The following is a 12,278-nucleotide window of genomic DNA, read 5'->3' on the forward strand; positions in this document are numbered from 1 at the left end:
TAATCATGCTAAAATCATGCTAGCAACATGCTTGTGGCATGCTAGTCATGCTAGAAACATGCTAGCAACATGCTAATCATGCTAGAAACATGCTAGTCGCATGCTAGTCATGCTAGAAACATGCTAGCAACATTCTAATCATGTTAAAATCATGCTAGCAAAATGTTAGTCGCATGCTAATCATGCTAGAAACATGCTAGCAACATGCTAATCATGTTAGAGACATGCTAGCGACATGCTAATCATGCTAAAATCATGCTAGCAACATGCTAGTCGCATGCTAGTCATGCTAGAAACATGCTAACCATGCTAGTCACATGCTAATCATGCTAGAAACATGCTAGCGACATGCTAAAAATATGCTAATCATGCTAGAAATATGCTAGCAACATGCTACTCATGGTAAAATCATGTTAAGAACATGCTAGCAACATGTTAATCATGCTAGAAACATGTTAGCGACATGCTAGCAACATGCTAATCATGCTAGAAAAATGCTAGCAACATGCTAATCATGCTAGAAACATGCTAGTCGAATGCTAATCATGCTAGAAACATGCTAGCAACATTCTAATCATGCTAAAATCATGCTAGCAAAATGTTAGTCGCATGTTAATCATGCTAGAAACATTCTAGCGACATGCTAGCAACATGTTAATCATGCTAGAGACATGCTAGCGACATGCTAATCATGCTAAAATCATGCTAGCAACATGCTAGTCGCATGCTAGTCATGCTAGAAACATGCTACCAACATGTTAACCATGCTAGCAACATGCTAGTCACATGCTAATCATGCTAGAAATATGCTAGCGACATGCTAGCAATATGTTAATCATGCTAGAAATATGCTAGCAACATGCTACTCATGGTAAAATCATGTTAAGAACATGTTAGCAACATGTTAATCATGCTAGAAACATGTTAGTGACATGCTATCAACATGCTAATCATGCTAGAAACATGCTAGCAACATGCTAATCATACTAAAATCATACTAGTAACATGCTAGTTGCATGCTAGAAACATGCTAGCAACATGCTAATCATGCTAAAATCATGCTAGCAACATGCTAGTCGCATGCTAGTCATGCTAGAAACATGCTAACAACATGCTAATCATGCTAGCAAAATGCTAATCATGCTAGAACATTCTAGCAACATGTTAATCATGCTAGACATGCTAGCGAAATGCTAGCAACATGCTAATCATGCTAGAAACAAGCTAGCAACATGCTTATCATGCTAAAATCATGCTAGCAACATGCTAGTTGCATGCTAGCAACATGCTAGCAACATGCTAGTCGCATGCTAGTCATGCTAGAAACATGCTATTCATGCTAGAAACATGCTAGCAACATGCTAATCATGGTAAAATCATGCTAGCAACATGCTAGTCGCATGCTTTTCATGCTAGCAACATGCTAGTCGCATGCTAATTATGCTATAAACATGCTAGCAACATGCTAGCAAATGCTAATCATGCTAAAATCATGCTGACAACATGTAAGTCGCATGCTAATCATGCTATAATCATTCTAGCAACATGCTAATCATGTTAGTCAAATGCTAATCATGTTAGAAACATGATATCAACATTCTAATCATGCTAAAATAATGCTAAAAACATGTCTTTTTTAAACTTCTTAAACTTTTAAATCCTTTTAAACTTTTCACATTTTCAAACTTTTCAAACTTTCTGGTCAGGCTTTCTCAAGCCAACTTAAAGTTTGTCTTGACAAACTTTTTTATCTAGTTCCTCATTGTCATTAGGATATGTACCCAAAACCTTCAAACTGGCTGTTATTAAGCCTCTCATCAAAAAACCACAACTTGACCCCAAAGAACTAGTTAATTATAGACCAATCTTGAATATCACTTTTCTGTCCAAGATACTAGAAAAGGTGGTATCCTCACAATTATATTCCTTCTTAGAGAGAAATGGTATATGTGAGGATTTCCAGTCAGGATTTAGACCGTATCATCGTACTGAGACTGCTCTCCTTAGAGTTACAAATGATCTGATTTTATCATCTGATCGTGGGTGTATCTCTCTAGTTGCATGATAGTCATGCTAGAAACATGCTAGCAACATTCTAATCATGCTAGAAGCATGGTAGCAACATGCTAGTCGCATGCTAATCATGCTAGAAACATGCTAGCAACATGGTAATCTTGCTAAAATCATGCTAGCAAAATGCTAGTCGCATGCTAGTCATGCTAGAAACATGCTAATCATGCTAACAACATGCTAGCAACATGCTACTAACTTGCTAATCATGCTAACGACATGGCAAGTCACTTGCTTATTATGTTAGCGACATGCTAGTCATTTGCTAATCATGCTAGAAACATGCTAGTCACATGATAATCATGCTAGAAACATGTTAATCATGCTAGCAACTTGTTAGTCGCATACTAATCATGCTAGAAACATGCTAGAGACATGCTAGTAACTTCCTAATCATGCTAGCGACATGGCTAGTCACTTGCTAATTATGCTAGCGACATGCTAGATACCTTGCTAATCATGCTAAGTACATGCTAGTCACTTACTAATCATGCTAGCAACATGCTAGCAACTTTGCTAATCATGCTAATGACATGGTAGTCACTTGCTTGTTATGCTAGCAATATGTTAATCACTGTCTTTTTTAAACTTCTTAAACTTTTAAATCCTTTTAAACTTTTCACATTTTCAAACTTTTCAAACTTTCTGGTCAGGCTTTCTCAAGCCAACTTAAAGTTTGTCTTGACAAACTTTTTTATCTAGTTCCTCATTATCTAGTTCCTTATCTAGTACCCAAAACCTTCAAACTGGCTGTTATTAAGCCTCTCATCAAAAAACCACAACTTGACCTCAAAGAACTAGTTATTAATAGACCAATCTCGAATATCACTTTTCTGTCCAAGATACTAGAAAAGGTGGTATCCTCACAATTATATTCCTTCTTAGAGAAAAATGGTATATGTGAGGATTTCCAGTCAGGATTTAGACCATATCATAGTACTGAGACTGCTCTCCTTAGAGTTACAAATGATCTGATTTTATCATCTGATCATGGGTGTATCTCTCTATTAGTTTTATTAGATCTTAGTGCTGCGTTTGACACAATTGAGCACAACATTCTTTTGCATAGACTTGAAAACTTTGTTGGCATTAATGGAAGTGCATTAGCATGGTTTAAATCGTACTTATATGACCGCCATCAGTTCGTAGCAGTGTATGAAGATGTATCATATCGATCACAAGTGCAGTATGGAGTACCTCAAGGCTCAGTACTAGGGCCGCTACTCTTCACGCTTTATATGTTACCCTTGGGAGATATCATCAGGAAACACGGTGTTTGCTTTCACTGCTATGCTGATGATTCTCAGCTCTATATTTCTTCGCGGCCCGGTGAAACACACCAATTTGAAAAACTAATGGAATGCATAGTCGATATAAAAAACTGGATGACGAGTAATTTCTTACTGCTAAATTCTGAAAAAACAGAGGTGTTAATTATAGGACCTAAAAACTGCTTGTAATACTGCTTGTAATAACCTAGAACACTGTCTAAGACTTGATGGTTGCTCTGTCAATTCTTCGTCATCAGTTAGAAACCTAGGAGTGCTATTTGATCGCAATCATTCCTTAGAAAGCCACATTTCTAGCATTTGTAAAACTGCATTTTCCATCTCAAAAATATAACTAACTTACGACCTATGCTCTCAATGTCAAATGCAGAAATGCTATTCCATGCATTTATGACCTCAAGGTTAGATTATTGTAATGCTTTATTGGGTGGTTGTTCTGCACGCTTAGTAAACAAACTACAGCTAGTCCAAAATGCAGCCGCAAGAGTTCTTACTAGAACCAGGAAGTATGACCATATTAGCCCGGTCCTGTCAACACTGCACTGGCTCCCTATCAAACATCGTATAGATTTTAAAATATTGCTTATTACTTATAAAGCCCTAAATGGTTTAGCACCTCCGTATTTGAATGAGCCCCTTTTACATTATAATCCTCTATGTCCGCTACATTCTCAAAACTCAGGCAATTTGATAATACCTAGAATATCGAAATCAACTGCGGGCGGCAGATCCTTTTCCTATTTGGTGCCTAAACTCTGGAATAACCTACCTAACAATGTTCGGGAGGCAGACACACTCTTGCAGTTTAAATCTAGATTAAAGACCCATCTCTTTAACCTGGCTTACACATAACATACTAATATGCTTTTAATATCCAAATCCGTTAAAGGATTTTTAATTAGGTAAACCGGAACCGGGAACACTTCCCATAACACCCTATGTACTTGCTACATCATTAGAAGAATGGCATCTACGCTAATATTTGTCTGTTTCTCTCTTATTCCGAGGTCACAGTAGCCACCAGATCCAGTCTGTATCCAGATCAGAGGGTCACTGCAGTCACCCAGATCCAGTACGTATCCAGACCAGATGGTGGATCAGCACCTAGAAAGGACCTCTACTGCCCTGAAAGACAGCGGAGACCAGGACAACTAGAGCCCCAGATACAGATCCCCTGTAAAGACCTTGTCTCAGAGGACCACCAGGACAAGACCACAGGAAAAAGATGATTCTTCTGCACAATCTGACTTTGCTTCAGCCTGGAATTGAACTACTGGTTTCGTCTGGTCAGAGGAGAACTGGCCCCCCAACTGAGTCTGGTTTCTCCCAAGGTTTTTTTCTCCATTCTGTCACCTATGGAGTTTCGGTTCCTTGCCACTGTCGCCTCTGGCTTGCTTAGTTGGGGTCACTTCATCTACAGCGATATCGTTGACTTGATTGCAAATAATTGCAGAGACACTATTTAACTGAACAGAGATGAAATCACTGAATTCAATGATGAACTACCTTTAACTATCATTTTGCATTATTGACACTGTTTTCCTAATGAATGTTGTTCAGTTGCTTTGACGCAATGTATTTTTTTTAAAGTGCTATATAAATAAAGGTGACTTGACTAGACTTTAGTGTTGTTTAAGCAGAATTAATAATGAAAAAAAGAAGATATTTTTTTAAGTAGATTACATCTGGTCTGGGCTACTTTTTTTTTTTTTTGCAGTTATGGTTGTTTTTTTAGTTTTTTGTTTTTGTCATGTCGGTGAGGTCAATTAATGTGTAACTTTCTTAATATAAGAATGGGGTAGGAGTTTATAAGATTTTTTTCTTCATCCTACTCCATTTCTTCTTGTCAAGGAATGTATTTTTGTTGTGTTTGTTGGATTGTGGTTGTGGCATTTCGTGTTGCATTACCATAAAAAGAGAATACATAAATAAATGAAACAATATTATAACTTACTTTGTTTATTAAACTGTAAAGGAATCCTTATCAATTATAATGCCATCATGATAGTATATAACTCAACTGTATATACACTCAGATCATTCGTGGTTCGTTTGCTTTCCTCACCTCCTTGATTAACTATAAAAATTGCTGATTCAGTCCATCCTGTTTCAGGATCTTTTGACCCATCTGTATACATTTGAATATAGTCTCTGTAATTATCATCCACATATTTGTATTATTCAGCTACAAGGTCTATACTATTATTTACTGTTTTGATTTGATGTAATTTAAAGTCAACTTCCATGGTTTCAGTCTTCCATACTGGAAAGTCTGGCAATAGGATAGAACTCTTTTTCACTCACTCCCAAATCTCTAGCTGCCTCATCTCCTATCAATCCAAAACTAAACTTTGGAGCCCTTTCTTTTTCCCAGCTAGCTTGTAGTACTATCTTAGTAGGATGTCCATCTCTATGTCCCTTTAGATGAATCCAATAATATAACAGCAATTGTTCACATTGAATGTCCATTTCTCCTGCTTCCACCTGTAGTGCACATACCGGTGATGTTTTTACTGCTCCGAAGCATAATCTTAATGCTTTAGCCTGTATTATATCAAGTTTTGCAAGTACAGATTTGGCTGCTGATCCATATTCCACACTCCCATTCTCTATTCTTGACCTTATAAAACTTAAATATGTATATATTTCAGCGATTCAGCGACATATCATTATATTTATTACTTTTTTACACTTATTCTTCACATTCCTTCTATCTTCTACTAATGTTAGCCTTGGATCCAAATGTACTTCTAGAAAGCAAAATGTATTATCTCTCTCCAAATTACTTCCGTATCGTTTTAAATTAAAACCTTCATTGATTTTTGTCCTCGTTTTCAATTTTCAACAGAAAATTTAAAACCCTATTTTATTCCCCACTTCTCAACCTGCTGAATACCATCTTTCACTTACTCAATTATATATTTTACATTTCTTCCTCTTTTCCATATTGCTCCATCATACGCAAATAACAATCTTCCCATGCCTGCTTGAACATTTACATACATGTCATTTATCAGTACTGAAAATAATGTTGGACTTATTACACTCCCCTGGGGCGTTCCATTCTCGGCTACATGCTTGCTCGTCAAATCTGTTCCTATTTTAACCTGAATTGTTCTATCTTTCAAAAAATCCTTAACCCATTAAAAAATTATTCCTTTAATTCCCATTCTATGCAACTTAATCATCAACCCCTCTCCCCATATCATATCATAGGCTTTTTCAACATCAAAAAAATACTGCTACTACGGTCTCTTTATTTATTTGAGCTTTTCTTATTTTATCTTCCAAGCATAACATTACATCCATAGTAACCCTTCATCTCCTAAAATCTACTTTGGCATTCAGTCAACATACCTTGTTTTTCCATAATATACATTAATCTCCCATTTACCATTCTTCCCATTAGTTTACAGATATATCGGCCACTCACCTCCATATTTAGGTCAGCTGCTGCAGCCATAGCCTTTCACATAGAACACTCCCCACTTCATCTTCAACTAAGCATTCCCAAATTCTACGTTTGGTCTTACATCTTTTCAATCTGCTGCCGCTCACGACTGGAATGCTCTGCAAAACATTCTCAAACTAGATAAACCAGTTCCAATTTCATCCTTCAAAACTAGTATATCATGCTTGTTCACGGACATATGCAGTTGCTTCACTACATAATTATCCATTTATTTTTAATTTTTTTAACAGTAAATGTCACTGCACGGCAGGGACGCACCATGGAAAGAACAAGGTCAGGGTCCAGATGCAGGGAAGATTCACTTTAATAAGTACGAAACAAAAAGGCCAACACGGCAAAAACAAAACGAATCACAGAGAACAAGCCGAAATACAAGCACGAGAAACATTCGTAATACAACTGACATTACAATAATCCAGGTAGGCAGAGTGGTGTATGTGAGACAAAACTATATACTAGTGAACAAATGGGGAGCAGCTGTGTGTGTGAGTATGTAAACTGGTGTGCAGAGTGAACCAGGTGTGTAGAGTGAACGTGTGAGTGGGTGACACAGCTGTGCAGAGTGAAGGTAATGGGTCCGGGAGCAAGGGAGAAACAAAGGTGGAGCAACTAAACAGAAATGAGGTGACAAGGTGGGCGGGGTCAGTAAAGGACAGGAGAGAGCACATGGCACCAAACAAACACAACACTCACAGACAACACTCACAGAAGACAGTGACAGTAAATAAATTGATGATGATGTTTGATGTTTTGAAATGTATTTGTGTAAATGCTAACCTGTATGTATTTCTAATGTTCTGTATTTATTTTAGCCCTACTTCCCTTTCCCTAAGTGGTCATTCAACTTGTCAGGCCGCCATTGTAAATAAGAACCTGTTCTTAATGACTTGCCTGTAAAAAATAAAGAAGTCAGGGTAATGGGTCTATAATTCGTTGGCTTACTAGAATCTTTGCCCGTTTTCTTGTTTGAACAATAACTGCTTCCTGCCAGCTCTTTGGCACTCTTCCTTCTTCCCACACTTTAATGTATAGCATCAGTAACTTATTCTTCTCCTCCTCACTTAACTGCTTCAACATTCTATAACATAATTCATATATTCCTGGTGCAGTCTTCAGTTTTTCTCAATGCTCTATTTAATTCTCCCATATTAAATGGTAAATTTTGTTCATCTTCACCATATCCCATCAACCTTAGTGTCTCCAAATTTCCATATCTAGTTTACTCTCCGCATCTTCTCCCTTCTTCAGATAAATTATTTGAACTGTGCACATTAACAAATGTATTTACCAACATTTCAGCCTTTTCCTTTTTGTTACTGTGATCTTGTTTCCATTACAAAAAACGGGTAATTCCGATCTCTCCTCTCTCCATCCATCTTTTTAATCATTGTCCACACTTCTCCTTTCTGAGTTGTGTTCCCAATTGAGCTAATGCTGCTGTTATAATACCCGGTCTTACTTTATTTTCCAGAATTTCTATATCACAATTATCTTCAATCTGATTCAGATATTTGTCACTTTCCCACTGGAATTTTCCCCAATCAGCCTTCCCAAATACCCATCTTTCCCACTTCCTTCATTAATTTCAGATACATGTATGTTGATTTTACACAATACTGGAGAGTGATCACTTCTTATCGTTCCTTCATTATACACACACGTTGCTTCAGTTCAGATGATACTTGTATGTCAATGATTTCCAGTTGCAGAGAACCTTCGTCAAGCAATGTGAGAAAATATCAGAAATATCAGATGCGTATTCTTTGGAAAATGGGCCTCGCACAAAATGCAGCACCACTGTGTTGCAAAGTTATCCATCAATTTATTCACAAATTCAGACATTGTTGGGCTGACTTTGGCACTTGCGGATGATTTAATAAAATCATGGAGTGTGGGGACATGGAGGCACGTCCTGATTCTGCCGAGTTCGATGCGTTCCTGGGTCAACAAGGGAGGTGCTTAATGAAAAATTGATCAACCAATCTTTTGATTACTCACGTCACGTGACACGTGCAAGCCTCAGCTTGCACGCCACTATTTGAATTGTGCACTTTGACGTCTCCTTCATTTCACAAAGGTAAGTGCATATTTTTTTAAATGTGCCATTTCAAATGTGTACTCTTGGTCTTAATTAATCACTTTATTTTAATAATAATACAATATCTTAAAGTATTTAATCACTTTATTTTATTAATAATAATAATAATAATAATAATAATAATAATAATAATAATAGTGAAATATCTTATGTTCACCCAGCGACTTCATTCTTTAAAGCTCTATCTATAGATTTTTTTTTTACTTGATTCTTGCTTACAAATCCATGTAAATGTCCATTTATGTTTACAGGAATACACTCTGTACTCTCCAGTGCTTGCTGAGGGAAAAACTGGGAGAGGAATCACCTTTTAGTCTGCTGACTCATACATTTGGACTACAAGTTGTAGATGTTGTCATCTCATTTTTAATCAGTCAGTTTAAGTAGAGGTACACTGAACCAGTGAACACAATAAGAAATGAATTTTAATTGTTTCAAACATTGTCGTCTCAATTAAGTAATGTTACAGTCAACCGATTTAAATATACAACATCACTGTTAGAGAATTCATTCAGACAGCAGAGCAGTGCCGGCCCGAAGGGTTGTGGGGCCCTAGGCGAGATAAAAAAAATTGAGCCCACTGGTGTAAAAACAGTGAGAAGAGAGCACATAAAATACAATTTCAATATTTAAGTGTATACATTTTTATTACCTGTAACAAACTCAACATGTAATACATGTGTAAAAATATTTAGTCAGATTTAAATTTGGAAAGAGGAGGAGACCTTTCTTTAGCATGAATTAGTGGGATGGATAATTAATTGATTATTTAATGAAACATGCTGAATGTGGCCTAATTTTCTCTCACATATCACACAAGTATGTCTGTGATCATGGGCATCATCACATTTATTAAATCAAGTATTAATACTACACTAATAAATAATGTATTATGTTTAGCGAAACATACCTTTACTTTGAGCCTGCTTTTCTCCATCTGCTTTTCTCTTCTTTCTTTTTTCGGCTCCGGAAAGATATTTTGGACGTTTGGTTGCCATTTAATTTCAAATTAAATAATACAATATCTTAAAGTATTGAATCACTTTATTTTATTAATAATAATTCTGAGGAGAGGAATCACCTTTTAGTCTGCTGACTCATACATTTGGACTACAAGTTGTAGATGTTGTCATCTCATTTTTAATCAGTCAGTTTAAGTAGAGGTACACTGAGCCAGTGAACACAATAAGAAATGAATTTTAATTGTTTCAAACATTGTCGTCTCAATTAAGTAATGTTACAGTCAACCGATTTAAATATACAACATCACTGTTAGAGAATTCATTCAGACAGCAGAGTAATGTTAAAGGTTCATGGTTTATTTAGCTTAATTTACGATTAAAGATTACAGAATTTTTCAGATTTGTTTTAAAACGATACATAGTAAAATAAACAAAACCAAAAAAACGTATAGTAAACAAAACCAAAAAAACGGCAGTCTCTTTCACTTCATTTCTCATATGCACACTTACATCTACCTCTTTTCTGTCAAAGCACAGAATGGAGTAAAGCTTATTTTGCTTAATTACACTAGCATGTGCGCTTATTTGATAATTCAAAGCGAGAAACTTCTGAGAATCATGTTCACTCATCAAATCAGTAAGCGAAATCAGAAACTTTCAGATGGACAAACTTTGTAGGATAGACCAGGGGTTTGTTCAGATGGAACTTCATAAAGGTATGAGTCATGGGATATAAGATTAATGCTATCTTGCCAACCTTTTTCCATCAATCTAGAGGCTGACTTAAGTATTTCTCCTGACTTCAAAGAGGCATTTTTCATTCTTACAACTGCCTGCAAATCACAAATAAACATGGAAGTAATCCATCTGTTTTCTTGATGAGAATGCTGATAAGATCATCCAGTCTACGGTTCCTAATGCCACCCAAAAACTGATATTTTAGGTGATGGAAAAATCTAATTAGACAAGCAAAGGAAAACAATACATGTTTTAATATGATTGTGTTTGATTTTTGATATAACTATATTCCAAATGCTTGTGATTCTATTACATTATTTGCTTTAACTCATAATGAAGTTGCATACGTTTAATTTCAAATATTACCTTTCAACAAGATTGTTTGTATTGGAGTCGGCATGGTTGTAGCACCGTCCAAAGTCAGACCATGTGTGTCCTATTTCCAGCCAGTGATCCTTGAAGTCGAAGTCCTTGAAGTTGAATTATTCGAAAGTTGATTTAAAATCTTGAAGCTATAATGAAAAAAAGAATAATAGATTTAATGTTAAATTGAACCAATTTAATATTTACTTTAAAATAGTTATATACATAGTAACAGTACAGGTAACACTTTAGTATAAGGAACACATATTCAATATTAATAATGACTTTTTCCTCAGTAAACTCCCTCAATAGTTTACTGCTTATAAACAGTTTTTCAGTTTAGGTATTGGGTAGAATTAGGAATGTAGAATAAGGTCAAGCAGAATAATGCATTGATATATGTGTTATTTCATTTATTTTATTATTATTATGTTGGCTTGAGTTATTGTGATATTTTATTACCAATTTCTAAACTACAGAAAATAAACTGTGATAATGTGAGAAATGTCTGAATACATTTTGGTTTGATTGTGTATTTTATTTTACAGTGAAGACTATGCAGTGCTATTTTAAATGAACAAAAACAAACTTAAAAAAATGTAAACATTATGTAAATAGCACAAATAAATAAATAGAATGAACATACAGTACAAATTAAATAATTTTAAACAGGGCCCACTGTACAACCTGCACCAGGGCCCCTCTAACCCCAGCTACAAGACGGAGCAATGCACTGTGTGTACTGTAAGAAATAGAACAAGGCATGTGGTTTAAAAGATGACAAGTAAAACAAAAAGCACATCTGTATGCAATACAGTTTCATTTTTGTTCATTATTATCCAGTAATTATTATAAATAATTTGTGCGACCAAATCATGTTTTGCGCCAGTAACTGAAAAAGTTAGTAGCACAAGTGCCACCAGTGGAAAAAGTTAGTGTTGTTCCCTGTGGTAAAGTCATTTATATATATTTTTAAGAGCTTCTTAAAATTAATCTTACTCCGAATGCACACAATTCACCCTTTAGAACACAACAAGAGCAAAATCCAGGGGTTTTTGAGCCGTGTATGTGTGCAAAATGCAATATTTGACATTGCAAAGGGAAAAAAAGTCACATGACAGCCGCGTTTCGGGGCGAGATCGGACAAATAAATACACATTTCATTCACACTGACAAGCTAAACCAACATATGTTATTATTATCGGGCCGAATCTCATTAATAACTTATGTCTCTGGCCAAAGAACCGACAGAAAGACGAGAGAGAAATGAGCGCTTCATCAGCCAG

This window comes from Carassius carassius, chromosome 22 (assembly GCF_963082965.1).
Source record: "Carassius carassius chromosome 22, fCarCar2.1, whole genome shotgun sequence".
NCBI classification, from domain to species: Eukaryota; Metazoa; Chordata; class Actinopteri; order Cypriniformes; family Cyprinidae; genus Carassius; species Carassius carassius.